This window comes from Scyliorhinus torazame, chromosome 22, assembly GCF_047496885.1.
Source record: "Scyliorhinus torazame isolate Kashiwa2021f chromosome 22, sScyTor2.1, whole genome shotgun sequence".
Taxonomy (NCBI): domain Eukaryota; kingdom Metazoa; phylum Chordata; class Chondrichthyes; order Carcharhiniformes; family Scyliorhinidae; genus Scyliorhinus; species Scyliorhinus torazame.
The window spans coordinates 102939332-102956027 of NC_092728.1; positions in this window are offsets into that span (position 1 = coordinate 102939332).

Sequence of the window (16696 nt, forward strand, 5' to 3'; positions counted from 1 at the left end):
CACTCCAGAAAGCGAATGAACAAAGAGACAAAGGGATCTCTGCAAATCAATTCAAATGGTATCATGCTTCACATACTCGACGCCCATAGGTCAGCCTATATCCCTCCTGACCTGTTTGATCTATTCTGATTGGCTCACTTCCAATCCCTTTCTCTGGCCCCTATCAATGCAGCATCACTCTCATAGACACACCTCTTCCTGCTTTTTCCATGCGGTCTCAAATCCCTTTGTCTCTATCTGCCAGAATCAAAGTGGCTTATTTCTACATTACATTAACTAGTATCTCTAAAGTAACTATTTTATATCACATTCGTCATATGTACCATTGAGATATGTGCGGGTTACATTGTTACACATGTGTATGTAACATTGTTACACATGTGTATGTACCATTGAGACACATGTATATACAACATTGTGACACGTGTACATGTGACAATGTAACACATGTGTCTGTAAGATTTTTACACATGTATATCTAACATTGTGACACATGTTTTTGAAATGTTACAGGTGTACATGTAACATTATAACACATATACATGCAACATTGTTACACATGTGTATGTACCATTGAGACATGCATGCACGTAACATTGTGACACATGTACATGTAACATAGTGACACATATATATGTGGCATTGTAACCCATGTGCCTGTAACATTGTTACACATATATATGGAACAATGTGACACGTGTACATGTGACAATGTAACACATACGCCTGTAACTTTTATACACATGTGCATTTTACATTGTGACACGTGTGCATGTGACATTGTGACACATGTACATGTAACATTCTCACACATGTACAGGTAACAGTGTGACAAATGCACATGTAACATTGTCACACATGCTGACACATGCTTTTGAAACATTAAGACATATGGCACGTAACATTGGACACATGTACATTTAACATTGTTACACGTGCACATGTAATATTGTACAAAATGCACATGTAACATTGTCACACATGTAACATTGTGACAAATGTACATGTAACACTGTGATACTGTTTTTAAAAAAATTTTATTCTCCTCCATTTTCACATTTTCTCCCACATTTACATCCATCAACAATAAACAATAATCAGCAAGATATGTCAGTCCCCATAATAACAATGATCCCATCTACCCACCAACCCCCAAACCTCAACCCGCATGTTTACATAAACAAATGACAAAAATAAATCAGGGATTACCCGTAGTCACCCTTAATCTTACACAGCTCCCCCCGCCACCCCCCCCCCCCCCCCCCCCCCCCCCCCCCCCCCCCCCCCCCCCCGCCAGGTCTCCAGCTCCTCCCGTCCACTGCCTCTTGTAAAACTCCTCCCCCACCCTTGGTTCCTTCCCCCCAACTTTCCACCCCGGCTAGACCACTCTGACCCTGTGCTGCCAGGCTACGATGGCCACAGCCCCTCCCCCCACCTCACTCCCGTTCACTGGCCGACTTAAACCGGCCAGCATGGAGGCCCCCGCCCGGGTCCCTTTCCCCCTTGCCCGGCCCTAGGAAAGCCCAAAGATCCCCTTTTAGCACACAAACCCCGCATATCCACCTACACCCCAAAGAGCCCTCATTTCGAGTGAAAGTCCCATCCCTTCCCTTGTCCAAATATATACCACCTTGGCTCCTTTAGTCTCTACACCCGCGCGCAGTGATACAAAAAAGAAGAAAATACAGTCATGAGGTTACATCGGCACATGGCCATTCCTCAATTTGTCAGTTCTGCCACAGTCCTTCTGCTTTCGCAAACTCCTCCGCTGCTTCCGCCATTCCAAAATAAAAGTCCCTGACTTGTAAGTCACCCTCCGCTTCGCTGGATATACAATGCCGCACTGCACCTTGCTAATGTACAGTGCCCTCTTCACCCGGTTGAAGGCAGCCCGCCTCCTCGCCAGCTCCACCGTAAAGTCCTGGTATACACATATACCAGCTCCAGCCCACTGCACCACCCACTTCTGCTTGGCCCAGCTCAGGACCTTCTCCTTCACCCTGTACCTACGGAAGCACAGAGTCACTGCCCTTGGCGGCTCACTCGCCATTGGTACAGGCCTCCACGACCGATGAGCCCGATCCAGTTCATATCGGGAGGGATCCTCCCCCTCCCCCAGTAGTTTTGTCAGCATCGCGGCAAAATACTCAGTCGGCTTCGGTCCTTCAACTCCTTCGGGCAGCCCCACAATCCTCAAGTTCTGTCGCCTGGATCTATTTTCCAGCTCTTCCATTTTTCCTCGCAGATCCTTGTTAGTATCCATCACCTTCCGCATCTCCTTCCCCATCGAGGCAAGTTGATCACCGTGCTGCAATAACGTCTCCTCCATTTCCTTCAGCGCCTCCCCTTGCTCTCGCACCTCTGCCACTGCGCTCGCCACCGCTGTCATCACTGGGGAAATCGCCTCCTCCACCAGCGCACTCAAAACCTCCATCATCTCCTTCCTCACCGTCTCCATGCAATTCGCAATCTGCGCCAACTGCTTTTCAAATTCCGCAGCCATCCCCTTGGTTACTTCTTCAGCCGTAAGCAGTGCGGCCTTCCCTGGTGCTCCAGCCTCCGTTTTTCCTGGTGACCCCGTGGTGACCTTTCCACTCCCCGACGGACCTCCAGCTGTTTTTTTTTCGGCCGTTTTTCTGCTCACCCTCGACATTTTTCTTTGGGGTTTTTTTCCCTCCTGTGACTTCTCAGTGCCTCCTCCGTGCCTTCTCCCTGCTTCTGCCGCCTCCGTGGACCCTGGGACCGGGCTTAAAGCCCCAAAATTGCCGTTCCCGAGCGGGGGCTCTCCATTGTGCGGCCGCCTCCCGCCGTCACCGGAAGAAGACTGTGATACTGTTATAACCCACATGAGACATATGGGGTTGGAGCAATCAGTCTCCCCATGAGTCTCGCCAAATACAAGCTGCCCCGTCAAGGGGGCGAGGAGCCCTAAATCATCCATGGTTACGCTCTGTATAAAGTCGGCGGGATGTGGAACTGACACAGCAGACCCGGCTGGGATCTGATGTATATTGTAAATGTAATTACTTTGCAATAAACCAAGATTCCTTTTTACCAACTTGGTTCAGACTCATTTGTGATCTACAAAAGATACATGTGCCTGTAACATGGTTACACATGTGCATGTAACATTGTGACATGTGTTTTTATAACATTCAGACACATGCGCATGTAACATTGTGACACTGGTACATGGAACATTGTTACATATGTGTATGTACCATTGAGACATATGTGCATGCTACATTGTGACACATTTTATTCGTTCATGGAACTTGGGCATCGCTGGCTGTGCCAGCATTTATGACCCATCCCTAATTGCCCCTTGAGGGGGCAGTTTCGAGTCAACCACATTGCTGTAGATGTAGACTCACATGTAGGCCAGACCAGGTAAGGGCGGCAGATTTCTTTTCCTAAAGGGACATTAGTGAACCAGGTGGGTTTTTACGACAATCGACAATGGTTTCATGGTCATCATTAGACCTTTTTTAATTCCAGATATTATTAAATTCAAATTTCAACATCTGCCATGGTGGGATAATAATAATAATAATCTTTATTAGTGTCAGAAGTCGGCTTACATTAACACTGCGATGAAATTACTGTGAAAAGCTCCTAGTTGCCACATTCCGGCGCCTGTTCGGGTACACTGAGGAAGAATTCAGAATGTCCAATTCACCTAACAAGCACGTCTTTCGGGACTTGTGGGAGGAAACCGGAGCGCCCGGAGGAAACCCACGTAGACACGGGGAGAATGTACAGACTCTGACCCAAGCGGGGAATTGAACCTGGATCCCTGGAGCTGCAAAGCAACAGTGTTAACCTCTATGCTACCGTGCCAAACCCGGGTTCCCAGTTCATGACTCTGGGTCTCTGGATTACCAAGTCTGGCAACACTATCACTATGCCACCCATTTTCCACATACATGTGTGGTGCATGATCAAATTTTATTTTCATTTTTTTTTTCATGACCACGAAAATGAGGTTGTAGCCCAACTGAAGGCTTTAATAAGTTAGAAGTTTCCCCCAGCAGCTCAGATACAGAATGAGGGCTGCTGGGGCGGCACGGGTTCTTATACCCCGCCTATCAGGGCGGAGCTATTATACCCTCTAGCCAATAACAAGCATACAGGTTCTACCAATGGTACTTCAGCCTCTCAGGTACCGTAATACCTATAATACCACATTCACCCCCTGTTAAAAAAAAGTCCGGCGGGGGTGGTGGCCAGCAACTACAGGGATGGTGCAGGAGGGAGGGTTTCTGGATAATTTGGGCTCATTCTGGGGTCGGTAGGACCTCTACAAAGGGGATGGCCTACACCTGGACCAGAGGGGTACCAATATCCTGGGGGGCGGGGGGGGGGGGGGAATTTTCTAATGCTCTTCGGGAGGGTTTAACCTAGTTCAGCAGGGGCTTGGGAACCTGAATTGTAGCTCCAGTATACAGGAGGTTGAGAGTAGTGAGGTCATGAGTAAGGTTTCAAAGTTGCAGGAGTGTACCGGCAGGCAGGAAGGTGGTTTAAAGTGTGTCTTCTTCAATGCCAGGAGCATCCAGAATAAGGTGGGTGAACTTGCGGCATGGGTTGGTACCTGGGACTTCGATGTTGTGGCCATTTCAGAGATATGGATAGAGCAGGGACAGGAATGGTTGTTGCAGGTGCCGGGGTTTAGATATTTCAGTAAGCTCAGGGAAGGTGGTAAAAGAGGGGGAGGGGTGGCATTGTTAGTCAAGGACAGTATTACAGTGGCAGAAAGGACGTTTGATGAGGACTCGGCTACTGAGGTAGTATGGGCTGAGGTTAGAAACAGGAAAGGAGTGGTCACCCTGTTAGGGGTTTTCAATAGGCCTCCGAAAAGTTCCAGAGATGTAGAGGAAAGGATTGCAAAGTTGATTCTGGAGAGGAGCGAAAGCAACAGGGTAGTTGTTATGGGGGGCTTTAACTTTCCAAATATTGACTGGAAACGCTATAGTTCGAGTACTTTAGATGGGCCAGTTTTTGTCCAATGTGTGCAGGAGGGTTTCCTGACACAGTATGTAGATAGGCCAACGAGAGGTGAGGCCATATTGGATTTGGTACTGGGTAATGAACCAGGACAGGTGTTAGATTTGGAGGTAGGTGAGCACTTTGGTGATAGTGACCACAATTCGATTACGTTTACTTTAGTGATGGAAAGGGATAGGTATATACCGCACGGCAAGAGTTATATCTGGGGGAAAGGCAATTATGATGCGATGAGGCAAGACTTAGGATGTATCGGATGGAGAGGAAAACTGCAGGGGATGGGCACAATGGAAATGTGGAGCTTGTTGAAGGAACAGCTACTGCATGTCCTTGATAAGTATGTACCTGTCAGGCAGGGAGGAAGTGGTCGAGCAAGGGAACCGTGGTTTGCTAAAGCAGTCAAAACACTTGTCAAGAGGAAGAAGGAGGCTTATGTAAAGATGAGACATGAAGGTTCAGTTAGGGCGCTCGAGAGTTACAAGTTAGCTCGGAAGGACCTAAAGAGAGAGCCATGAAGAGCCAGGAGGGGATATGAAAAGTCTTTGGCAGGTAGGATCAAGGATAACCCTAAAGCTTTCTATAGATATGTCAGGAATAAACGATTGACTAGGGTAAGAGTAGGGCCAGTCAAGGACAGTAGTGGGAAGTTGTTCTTGGAATCCGAGGAAATAGGAGAGGTGCTAAATGAATATTGTTTGTCAGTATTCACACAGGAAAAAGACAATGTTGTCGAGGAGAATACTGAGATTCAGGCTACTAGACTAGAAGGGCTTGAGGTTCATAAGTAGGAGGTGTTAGCAATTCGGGAAAGTGTGAAAATAGATAAGTCCCCTGGGCCGGATGGGATTTATCCTAGGATTGTCTGGGAAGCTAGGGAGGAGATTGCTGAGCCTTTGGCATTGATCTTTAAGTCATCTTTGTCTACAGGAATAGTACCAGCAGACTGGGGGATAGCAAATGTTGTCCCCTTGTTCAAGAAGGGGAGTAGAGACAACCCTGGTAACTATAGACCACTGAGCCTTACTTCTGTTGTGGGCAAAATTTTGGAAAGGTTTATAAGAGATAGGGTGTATAATCATCTGGAAAGGAATAATTTGATTAGAGATAGTCAACACGGTTTTGTGAAGGGTAGGTCATGCCTCACAAACCTTATTGAGTTCTTTGAGAAGGTGACCAAACAGGTGGATGAGGGTAAAGCAGTTGGTGTGGTGTACCACAAGGATCTGTTTTGGGGCCACTGCTGTTTGTCATTTTTATAAATGACCTGGAGGAGGGCATAGAAGGATGGGTGAGTAAATTTGCAGATGACACTAAAGTCGGTGGAGTTGTGGACAGTGCGGAAGGATGTTACAAGTTACAGAGGGACATAGATAAGCTGCAGCGCTGGGCTGAGAGGTGGCAAATGGAATTTAATGTTGAAAAGTGTGAGGTGATTCATTTTGGAAGGAATAACAGGAAGACAGAGTACTGGGCTAATGGTAAGATTATTGGTAGTGTCTATGAGCAAAGAGATCTCGGTGTCCATGTACATAGATCCCTGAAAGTTGCCACTCAGGTTGAGAGGGTTGTTAAGAAGGCGTACGGCGTGTTAGCTTTTATTGGTAGAGGGATTGAGTTTCGGAGCCATGAGGTCATTTGCAGCTGTACAAAACTCTGGTGCGGCCGCATTTGGAGTATTGCGCGCAATTCTGGTCGCCGCATTATAGGAAGGATGTGGAAGCATTGTAAAGGGCGCAGAGGAGATTTACCAGAATGTTGCCTGGTATGGAGGGAAGATCTTATGAGGAAAGGCTGAGGGACTTGAGGCTGTTTTCGTTAGAGAGAAGAAGGTTAAGAGGTGACTTAATTGAGGCAAACAAGATTATCATAGATTATCATAGAATTTACAGTGCAGAAGGAGGCCATTTGGCCCATCGAGTCTGCACCGGCTCTTGGAAAGAGCACCTTACCCAAGGTCAACATCTCCACCCTATCCCCATAACCCAGTAACCCCACCCAACACTAAGGGCAATTTTGGACACTAAGGGCAATTTAGCATGGCCAATCCACCTAACCTGCACATCTTTGGACTGTGGGAGGAAACCGGACCATCCGGAGGAAACCCACGCACACACGGGGAGGATGTGCAGACTCCGCACAGACAGTGACCCAAGCCGGAATCGAACCTGGGACCCTGGAGCTGTGAAGCAATTGTGCTATCCACAATGCTACCGTGCTGCCCCTTTTTTTCAAAAAACATTATCAAAAAAGATGATCAGAGGATTGGATAGGGTGGACAGTGAGAGCCTTTTTCCATGGATGGTGGTGTCTAGCACGAGGGGACATAGCTTTAAATTGAGGAGAGATAGATATAGGACAGATGTCAGAGGTAGGTTCTGTACTCAGGGAGTAGTAAGGGCGTGGAATGCCCTGCCTGCAACAGTAGTGGACTCGCCAACACTAAGGGCATTCAAATGGTCATTGGATAGACATATGGACGGTAAGGGAATAGTGTAGATGGGCTTTAGAGTGGTTTCACAGGTCGGCGCAACATCGAGGGCCGAAGGGCCTGTACTGCGCTGTAATGGTCTATGTTCTATAACAACATGGTATAATTAGTTATGGAGGTACCGTAATACCTCCGTACAATGTTTAGTAATTATTTAGAGGTCTGGTAGCTATGTACATTTGGTGGTTTATATTTACAGTTTACAGTTAAAATGAAGCAATCAGTCGATCGGGGGCCCTGGTCGTCCTCTGTGATTGTCGGAGCCTCGGTGGTGACTCCGATGGAGGCTCGGGCGTCTGTGACTCCGGGAGCGTGGCTTCGATCTCCATGGCAGCTTCGTCACCCCTAGACGGCGCTGGTGGGAAAAACGACTGACCTGGGAAGGGAGCGCCTGCAGGGGGCATCGGTGGATGGGGGGCGGGGCCTAGACAGGGGCGGTGGAAGGACCGATCCTCCTGTCAGGTGCTGCGGTGGAGGGGAGAGTGGTACTGGTGGCTGGAATGTGCGTGGAGTTCCGGCGGGTGGCAGGTCCCGTAGGGAGACCGTATCTTGTCGGCTGTCGGGATATGCCACGTAGGCATACTGGGGGTTAGCATGGAGCAGGTGGACCCTCTCGACCAACGGGTCCGACTTGTGCGCCCGCACGTGTTTTCGGAGCAGGATGGGTCCGGGTGCTGCCAGCCAGGTTGGGAGCGAAATCCCGGAGGAGGACTTCCTGGGGAAGACAAGTAGACGTTTGTGAGGTGTCTGATTGGTGGTTGTACAAAGTAGTGACCGAATGGAGTGGAGGGCATCCGGGAGGACCTCTTGCCAGCGGCAGACTGGGAGGATCCTGGACCGTAGGGCCAGTAGGACGGTCTTTCAGACCGTTCCGTTCTCCCTCTCTACCTGTCCGTTACCCTGGGGGTTGTAACTGGTCGTCCTGCTCGAGGCGATGTCCTTGCTGAGCAGGAATTGACGCAGTTCGTTGCTCATAAAGGAGGACCCCGTATCACTGTGTATGTAAGCAGGGAACCCGAACAGTGCAAAGATGCTATGGAGGGTCTTGATGACGGTGGACGCGGTCATGTCGGGGCAGGGGATGGCGAATGGGAACCGGGAGTACTCGTCAATCACGTTCAGGAAGTACGTATTGCGGTCGGTGGGGGAGGGGGCCTTTGAATTCCATGTTCAAAGGGACGGGAAGCCTTTATCAGGTGCGCTCTCTCTGGCCTGTAGAAGTGCGGTTTGCACTCCGTGCAGATTTAGCAGTCCCTGGTGGCTGTCCTGACCTCCTCAATGGAGTAGGGCAGGTTGCGGGTCTTGACGAAATGGAAAAAGCGAGTGACCCCAGGTGGCAGAGGTCCTCGTGGAGGGCCGGAGGTGGTCTACTTGTGCGGTGGCACATGTGCCACGGGACAGGGCATCAGGAGGCTTGTTTAGCTTCCTGGGACGATACAAGATCTCGTAGTTGTAGGTGGAGAGTTTGATCCTCCACCGCAAGATCGTGTCGTTTTTTATCTTGCCCCGCTGTGCATTATCGAACATGAAAGCAACCGACAGTTGGTCCGTGAGGAGAGTGAATCTCCTGCCGGCCAGGTAGTGCCTCCAATGTCGCACAGCTTCTACTATGGCTTGTGCCTCTTTTCCGACCGAGGAATGGCGGATTTTGGAAGCATGGAGGGTACGGGAGAAGAAGGCCACGGGCCTGCCCGCTTGGTTGAGGGTGGCCGCCAGAGCTACATCGGATGCATCGCTCTCGACCTGGAAGGGGAGGGACTCGTCGATGGCGTGCATCGTGGCCTTTGCAATGTCTGTTTTGATGCGGCTGAAGGCCTGGCGGGCCTCTGTCGACAGGGGAAAAGCTGTGGATTGGATCAGGGGACGGGCCTTGTCCACGTAGTTGGGGACCCACTGGGCGTAGTAGCTAAAAAACCCTAGGCAGCGTTTTAAGGCCTTAGAGCAGGGAGGGAGGGGGAACTCCATAAGGGGGCGCATGCGTTCAGGGTCGGGGCCCATAACTCAATTTCGCACTACGTAGCCGAGAATGGCTAGACAGTCGGTGCTAAACACGCATTTATCCTTATTGTATGTTAGGTTAAGGATTTTAGCGGTCTGGAGACATTTTCGGAGGTTGGTGTCGTGGTCCTGCTGGTCGTGGCCACAGATGGTGACATTATCGAGATACGGGAATGTTGCCCGTAAACCGTACCGGTCAGCCATTCGGTCCATCTCGTGCTGGAAGACCGAGACCCCGTTAGTGACACCAAAGGGAACCCTTAAGAAGTGATAGAGCCGCCCGTCTGCCTCGAAGGCAGTGTATTTGCGCTTACTAGTGCGGATGGGGAGCTGGTGGTAGGCGGACTTGAGATCCACCGTGTAGAAGACCTTATAATGCGCGATCCTGTTTACCAGGTCGGATATGCGGGGGAGGGGGTACACGTACAGCTACGTAAACCTGTTGATGGTCTGACTGTAGTCGATGTCCATCCTATGCTTCTCCCCGGTCTTTACCACCACTACTTGAGCTCTCCAGGGGCTGTTACTGGCTTCAATGACCCTTTCCCTCAGTAGACGGGTTTGCAATCCGGGGTGAGGTTCGCAAACAGGGAAGGCGGGTCGACCTTAAGGGTCGCGAGGCCACAGACAGTAAGGGGGGGGTATAGGGCCGCCGAATTGGAAGGTCAGACTTTGAAGGTTACACTGGAAGTCTAAACCCAGGAGTGTGGCCGCGCAGAGGTGGGGAAGGACCTAGGGACGGAAATTTTTGAACTCCCTTCCCTGGACTGTGAGGTTTGCTAAACAAAACCCCTTTACCTCCACTGAGTGGGAACCGGAGGCCAGTCAGATTTTTTGATTAACGGGGTGGATGAGGAGGGAACAGCGCCTTACCGTGTCGGGGTGTATGAAGCTCTCCGTGCTCCCACAGTCAATTAAGCAGGACGTCTCGTGCCCGTTGATGAAAACGGTCGTCGTAGCAGTTGAGAGTGTTCGAGGTCGCGACTGATCCAGAGTCACCGAGGCCAAGCGCAGTAGTTGGGAATTCTGTTCAGGCAGTGTGTGGTAGGCTGAGCTGGGGTCCTGGGGGTTCATCCAAGATGGTGTCTCCCACTGGTCGCACATGGCAGGGGGTGCACAAAATGGCGGCACCCATCCCTCAAGCGTGGCGTCCGTGGAACAAAATGGCGGCGCCCGGGGTCCGCACGTGGCCCTGGGATATGGGGGTGGCGGCAACCGCTGGCCGCACAGGGCCCGTGGAGAAGTTTGTGGTGGCGGTCCGGATTTGCCTCTGGAGCCCGCGGCCACCGCTCGGGCCTGACATACCCCCACGAAATGGCCCTTTTTGCTGCATCCCCTGCAGGTGGATGCGCGGGCCGGGCAGCGCTGGCGGGGGTGCTTGGCCTGCCCGCAAAAGTAGCAGCGGGGCCCCTCGGGGTTGGCAGGCCGCCTTGCAGCGCAGGCCTGTGGGGGAACGGGGGAAGTCTCTGCGTCGGCGCTGCGGGGTTCCACGCTGCCCAGGGGGCTGCCGCGCGGTCGGGAACGTAGGCGCGGGCTTTCCTGGAGGCCACGTCCAGGTAGCCTGCAAGGGCCCGTGCCTCCCTAAGACCCAGGGTGTCTTTCTCTAACAGGTGCTGGCAGATTTGTGATGAAAGCATACCTGCCACGAAAGCGTCTCGGACTAAGTGTTCCGTGTGTTCGTTCGCCGAAGCTTGCGGGCAGCCGCAGCTTCTGCCCAACACCAGGAGTGCGCGGTAGAATTCCTCCAATGATTCCCAGGGGTTTGCCGTCTTGTTGCAAGCAGATGCCGGGCGTAGACCTGGTTTACCGGGCGAATATAGTGTCCGTTTAGCAGCTCGATTGCTGCATCGAAGTCTTCCGCTTCCTCGATAAGGGTGTAGATCTCCAGGCTCACCCTTGAGTGCAGGACGTGCAGTTTCTGCTCTCCCGTGGGTGCGTTTTCTGCCATCTCGAGATACCCTTTAAAACACGCCAGCCAGTGCTTAAAGATCGCCGCTGAGTTCACTGCGTGGGGGCTAAGTTGCAGACACTCCGGCTTGAATCGGAGCTCCCTCCTTTCTTCTTAAAATCTAGCTTATTAAATTGATGCACGATCAATGACCACTAAAACGAGGTTGTAGTCCAACTGAAGGCTTTAATAAGCTAGATGTTTCCCCCAGCAGCTCAGGTACAGAATGAGGGCTGCTGGGATGGCACGGGTTCTTATACCCCGCCTATCAGGGCGGAGCTATTATACACTCTAGCCAATAGCAAGCATACAGGTTCTACCAATGGTACTTCAGCCTCTCAGGTGCCGTAATACCTATAATACAACAATGTGTAACATCGGGCGGCACGGTGGCACAGTGGTTAGCACTGCTGCCTCACAGCTCCAAGGACCCGGGTTCAATTCCGGCCTCAGGTGACTGTCTGTGTGGAGTCTGCACGTTCTCCCCGTGTCGATGTGGGTTTCCTCCGGGTGCTCCGGTTTCCTCCCACAGTCCAAAGATGTGCAGGTTAGGTGGATTGGCCATGCTAAATTGCCCTTAGTGCCCAAAGGTTAGGTGTGGTTTCTGGGTTATGGGGATATGGTGGAGGCGTGGGCTTTAGTAGGGTGCTCTTTCCAAAACTCGATGGGCTGCACTGAAAATTCTATGATTATCCCATTGTTACACAGCTGCATGTAACATCGTGGCAATGTACATATAACATTGCGACATATGTACATGTAATGTTGTTACACATGTATGGTAGGTGGCTTCTTTCAGGGGTGTGACCTCACGGTCCTCATGACTGGCTCAGGGCCTATTGTGTGGGATCACATAAACCCCGGCCAATGGACATGTCCCGGCAGCTAAGAGCGTGGCAGAATTAATGCCCTTCTTAGGGATATGAACAATTATGGCTCTTTTATTCCCAACCCAGCAACGTCATTGGCACCACTACACTTGCTCGTGAGAAAACACCAGTGTGGACAGTGGAAGAATACACAGGAGCTTCTATTGAGCTTGTTGGTTCATTTAGACCCCCCCAAAAAAACCATCATTCTGACCTGCGCTGGTTCACCTTCCGGGATAGGGAAAGTCTTATCCCAAACAATGGAGGGTGTCTCAGAGAGGCCGATTGCATTCGGGAACGCTGAGCGTAAATATACACAGATTGAGAAGGAAGGCCTTGCTTGTAATCTACAGCGTCAAGAAGCTTCACCAGTATGTTTACAGGCGACGTTTCATAACAGACCACTTGCCGGGACTCCTTCGTGAAGATGGGCCGATACCACCATCGGCCTCTGCCAGGGTACAAGGCTGGGCCTTGTTGCTGCTGGCACATGACTACATTTTTCAGCGTAGATCAGGTGCGCAGGTTTCGAACGCTGGTGCAAGGAGTCATCTGCCACTTCCAAAGAAGCTGCCACACGCCGGTAACTTCAGAAACCATCTTGGCATTGAACTCTTTAGACACCCTGCCAATTTCATCCAGCCACATAAATAATTGGACACAACAGGCTCCAGTCTTTTCCAAAGTGAAACACACAGGGCGGGATTCTCCATCGACCGATCCCAGAATCAGGAAACGCGATTGGGCGGACAATGGGTTTTTATGGCGGAATCGTGGCGGCCGCCGGTTTCACGCCTAATCGCAATTCTCTGTTGCCTTGACAGCAGCGACAATGTGTTCCACACGGGCCTGACCCGGTATTCTCCGGGACCACCGCGATTCTCTGCCTCCACCGGGGTGAAATCCCGACGGTGCAGCTCTCCTGTGCTTCTAAAAATCGAGAAACAGAAGAGGAGGAGGCCTCGGGGGAGGAGTTAAAGGGCAAGTGGGAGGAGCAGCTTGGGGGGAGGAGATAGATGAGGGTCTGTGGGCTGATGCCCTGAGTAGGGTTAATTCTTCCTCCTCTTGCGCCAGGCTCAGCCTAATACAGTTCAAGGTTATTCACAGAGCGCATATGACGGGGGCGAGGTGGAGTAGGTTCTTTGGGGTGGAGGACAGATGTGGGAGGTGCTCGGGGAGCCCGGTAAATCACGTCCATATGTTCTGGCCGTGCCCGGTGCTGGATGGGTTTTGGATGGGTTTTGGATGGGGTGTTGCGAGGACGATGTTTCTTTTAGGTTTCTTTTGGGCTGGCGTTTGGGTGAAGGTGGGGTTTTTTCCCAATTTGTGTTCTTAAATGTTATAGGGGGGGTTATTGTATCTGGGGGAAATCCAATGTATAATTTCTGATTGTTGTGTTCTTGTTTCTTTCTTTCTTTTTGTTGGGGGGGGGGTGTTTTGTTGAAAATTTGTTGAAAAATTTGAATAAATATATTTTTTAAATTAAAAAAAATCGAGAAACAGGCGCTGTGGCTGATGAGGGGGAGAGAGGAGGGAGGACACGGAGAGGCGAGACTGTCGGTACCAACACTGGCCGGGCTGGGGGTCGGGGAGGGGGGGGGGTGTGGTCGTGGATAACGGGGGGACGGGCCACGGGGCCAGGGTGACCCCCCTATGGGACTGGGGCGGTGTCCAGGCACGGGCCGCCATTGCTGCGGCCTGCGCGCACCCCACTGACCACCCACCTTGGCCTTGGGTCTGCAGGGTGACACCGGCTGTATGGGTACCACCACCCCCCGTGCCCCCCCTCCGCCATACCCCCCCCCCCCAAACCGGCCACCACACGCCGCCATGGCCGGCCCAAGGTGATGTTGACCGGGTGGCACCATGACACATCTGATTGGTTAAGACCATACCTAACGCATAAGGACGAACTGAGTTTTGAGGGTGGAGTCGGTGTCTGGGGGTCCCAAGTGGCAATGCCACCCCAATCCCGAGAGCCCTTGTTGCAAAAACTACAAAGTGCCCATTCGGGGCGGATGAAAATGTAAATGTTGCCTCATCTGGTGGCTTGAAATTGACAAGGACGTCAAAAATATGGCGCGCTGGTGAGGTCTTGCCAAACGCAGCCGACACTGCCCCCTACAGCTGACCTCCACCCTTGGGAATGGCCTGGACTCCCATGGACAAGGGTACATGTGGACCTGGCCGGTCCCTTCCTGGGCAGAATGTTCACCGTCTAGGCCAACGCCCATTCAAAGTGGTTGGAGGTTCTGGAGTCGGGGCGAGGCCTAGGTGGCCACAGCAGCGGCTTTGCGGCCGGTGTTTGCTTGTTTGACGCTCAGGGAGTCACTCTGGCAGAATTACCGATGGGCGGGCATCTCCGGACTCGGGGGTCTTGGTTTATCCAAATTCGCGAGGTGGGGGGGGGGGGGGGGGGGTGGTGGATGAGAGCTCGGCAGGCCTCCCGGAGGAAACAGCACATTTGGCAAAACGGGGACAGATCATTCCGAGCGGCGGCCTTGTCCTGGTTAGAAACCTTGCCTCAGGCCCACTGTGGCCACCGGGCCGAATCGCGTCCAAGCTGGCCCAGCCCCGAACGCTGTGGATCTGAACGGCAGGGCAGCGCAGAAACACACTGACCAGCTGAGAATCCGGGCAACCCCACCCCCAAACTCAGATCAGTTGGGGCCGGCACGAAGCACTACTGCCCCCGCGGCGGAGCCAGAAAATAGGGGCCCAGGAGTCTTGCGGAGGTCCCATCGATGATCCAGAAACTTGCAGCAGAAGGGAATAACCTGCTGGGGGTGGCTGACTCTCGGGGACATTCGCCTGAGGGTGCCGGCTTCGTCACCCCCGAGTTGGTGCAGCCAGTTGGGGGATTAAGGTGGTTCTCAGGACAAAGGAAATCTCCCAGTAGGTTAAAGCTGTGACGGGCAGCACGGTAGCGCAGTGGGTAGCACTGCGGCCTCACGGCGCCGAGGTCCCAGGTTCGATCCCAGCCCTGGGTCACTGTCCGGGTGGAGTTTGCACATTCTCCCCGTGTTCGCCCCCACAACCCAATGATGTGCAGGCTAGGTGGATTGGCCACGCTAAATTGCTCCTTAATTGGAAAAAAAATAATTGGGTCCTCTAAATTTATTAAAACAAAGTTGCGATGGACTGTTCTGGATTCTCTTCCCTTTGCTTTCCTCACTCTTACATTGTGGATAGTTCTTTTCTAAAGCTTGTTTGTACATATGTTATTGAGGGACGTAAGGGGGGGAGGGATGTGGTAAAGCAGCCCCTTTATGGGGCATGTCATCACGGACCATGTGACTGGCCCGTGGCCTATTGTGCGGGAGCACACGAACCCCGACCAATGAGGAAAAAGTGCAGGGCCCGGGGCAACACAATTCTGGTCAGAGTGACACCGGGAGCCAGAGTATTAACACCTGTACAGAGACTCTGTGCCTGTACAAAGTTACCCTTGTTATTTGCCAATAAACACTACCGTCTACCCTGATATTGCCTGGAGTCACCACAACATGTACATGTAATGTTGTGACATTTAACAGGGGTCCCATCTCCTTGCTCGGGTGGGTGTTAAAGATCCCACGGTATTATTTTGAGGAGGAGCAATGGAGCTGAGGCCAATATTATTCCAGATGGGTGCGATTGAACCAACAAATGACTGTTATTTGGGGCAGGTTTGGCGGGTGTTTCCCGTCAGTCTTTTGGGGGAGATCCAGACCGGTATTCACTCTCACACCATCATTTTATGGAGGCTTGGAGGGTTCCTCCCGGGTTTTGAACGTTTCCCAGCAGCGGGGAGCCGAACTTGCCGTCAAGCCCGGCTGCTCAGAGATCGGGCCGCCATTTTGAAAGGGTGCCCTGATCTCGAAGTGACCCCACAAACTCCGCACCCATGGACGATGCCACCCACCTGCAGAAATGGGCATTACCACCCCACCCCCCTCTCCCAAGTGAGCACACTCCGCAAGGGGTCGCTGAGGGCCCCAACTTTCAGGCCCCCCATTTCACGACTAGACCCTTTCAGGATCCCCCCCCCCCCACACACTTTCACTCCCCCCTTTCATGAGCATGACCCCTCCTCAGGCCCTGACCAGTGGCACCTGACACTGCCACCTTGGCATCTGGGCGATGTTGTGTTCTGTACTCTGGGATAACACAGGCTGCAACTCGATGCAGCGTTGACCAAAAGATACTCCAGACTTTGAAGTAAATTCAATGTGATTTATTGAACCAGTAGCACAGTTCTCTATGAGTTCGACTCTCCTGCTAATCTTGCTATAGTAACTCAGTCTAGCTAACCAGTCTGCTCTAAGCCATGTGGTGGGTGTGATGCTTCCGATCTGCCCCTGTCCTACTCTCTAAGTGTCGCCTGTGGAAAGAGACAGAGCATGTGTG